Here is a 2500-nt window from a genome sequence, read left to right as displayed (position 1 = left end):
ACCTATGTCGTACCGTAACCTAACCTATGTCGTACCGTAACCTAACCTATGTCGTACCGTAACCTAACCTATGTCGTACCGTAACCTAACCTATGTCGTACCGTAACCTAACCTATGTCGTACCGTAACCTAACCTATGTCGTACCGTAACCTAACCTATGTCGTACCGTAACCTAACCTATGTCGTACCGTAACCTAACCTATGTCGTACCGTAACCTAACCTATGTCGTACCTTAACCTAACCTATGTCGTACCTTAACCTACCCTATGTCGTACCTTAACCTAACCTATGTCGTACCTTAACCTAACCTATGTCGTACCTTAACCTAACCTATGTCGTACCTTAACCTAACCTATGTCGTACCTTAACCTAACCTATGTCGTACCTTAACCTAACCTATGTCGTACCTTAACCTAACCTATGTCGTACCTTAACCTAACCTATGTCGTACCTTAACCTAACCTATGTCGTACCTTAACCTAACCTATGTCGTACCTTAACCTAACCTATGTCGTACCTTAACCTAACCTATGTCGTACCTTAACCTAACCTATGTCGTACCTTAACCTAACCTATGTCGTACCTTAACCTAACCTATGTCGTACCTTAACCTAACCTATGTCGTACCTTAACCTAACCTATGTCGTACCTTAACCTAACCTATGTCGTACCTTAACCTAACCTATGTCGTACCTTAACCTAACCTATGTCGTACCTTAACCTAACCTATGTCGTACCTTAACCTAACCTATGTCGTACCTTAACCTAACCTATGTCGTACCTTAACCTAACCTATGTCGTACCTTAACCTAACCTATGTCGTACCTTAACCTAACCTATGTCGTACCTTAACCTAACCTATGTCGTACCTTAACCTAACCTATGTCGTACCTTAACCTAACCTATGTCGTACCTTAACCTAACCTATGTCGTACCTTAACCTAACCTATGTCGTACCTTAACCTAACCTATGTCGTACCTTAACCTAACCTATGTCGTACCTTAACCTAACCTATGTCGTACCTTAACCTAACCTATGTCGTACCTTAACCTAACCTATGTCGTACCTTAACCTAACCTGTATTGCGCCTTAACCTAACCTGTATTGCGCCTTAACGTAACCTGTATTGCGCCTTAACGTAACCTGTATTGCGCCTTAACGTAACCTGTATTGCGCCTTAACGTAACCTGTATTGCGCCTTAACGTAACCTGTATTGCGCCTTAACGTAACCTGTATTGCGCCTTAACGTAACCTGTATTGCGCCTTAACGTAACCTGTATTGCGCCTTAACGTAACCTGTATTGCGCCTTAACGTAACCTGTATTGCGCCTTAACGTAACCTGTATTGCGCCTTAACGTAACCTGTATTGCGCCTTAACGTAACCTGTATTGCGCCTTAACGTAACCTGTATTGCGCCTTAACGTAACCTGTATTGCGCCTTAACGTAACCTGTATTGCGCCTTAACGTAACCTGTATTGCGCCTTAACGTAACCTGTATTGCGCCTTAACGTAACCTGTATTGCGCCTTAACGTAACCTGTATTGCGCCTTAACGTAACCTGTATTGCGCCTTAACGTAACCTGTATTGCGCCTTAACGTAACCTGCATTGCGCCTTAACGTAACCTGCATTGCGCCTTAACGTAACCTGTATTGCGCCTTAACGTAACCTGCATTGCGCCTTAACGTAACCTGCATTGCGCCTTAACGTAACCTGTATTGCGCCTTAACGTAACCTGTATTGCGCCTTAACGTAACCTGTATTGCGCCTTAACGTAACCTGTATTGCGCCTTAACGTAACCTGTATTGCGCCTTAACGTAACCTGTATTGCGCCTTAACGTAACCTGTATTGCGCCTTAACGTAACCTGTATTGCGCCTTAACGTAACCGATATTGCGCCTTAACGTAACCTATATTGCGCCGTAACGTAACCTATATTGCGCCGTAACGTAACCCACATTGCCCCTTAACGTAACCTATATTGCGCCGTAACGTAACCTATATTGCGCCGTAACGTAACCCACATTGCCCCTTAACGTAACCCACATTGCCCCTTAACGTAACCCACATTGCCCCTTAACGTAACCCAACACACGTTGGGCCTTAACCCAACACACGTTGGGCCTTAACCCAACACACGTTGGGCCGTAACCCAACACACGTTGGGCCTTAACCCAACACACGTTGGGCCTTAACCCAACACACGTTGGGCCTTAACCCAACACACGTTGGGCCTTAACCTGCTCTGTAATTGTCATACGACGCGTTAAATTAGTGTAGTGTTGCCTAACTGCAACCCCCGCAATATAGTTTGCTACTCGCACTGCCCGGTCCCCAGTGTATCGCTTCATGTTAAACACCTTGCAGCTATACACTGTAATGTGGATGGCAGCAGGACGTACATGCTCAATGCCCTTTGCAGTTGTTCATTGGCATTTGCAGTTGTTCATTGGCATTCGCATGGCGAAGCACTTAGCCTACGCTGTGGTACGGC

Source organism: Schistocerca americana, unplaced genomic scaffold (assembly GCF_021461395.2).
Source record: "Schistocerca americana isolate TAMUIC-IGC-003095 unplaced genomic scaffold, iqSchAmer2.1 HiC_scaffold_1040, whole genome shotgun sequence".
Lineage (NCBI taxonomy): Eukaryota > Metazoa > Arthropoda > Insecta > Orthoptera > Acrididae > Schistocerca > Schistocerca americana.
The sequence above is the reverse complement of the archived record's forward strand: the minus strand, read 5'-3'. Positions refer to the sequence as shown.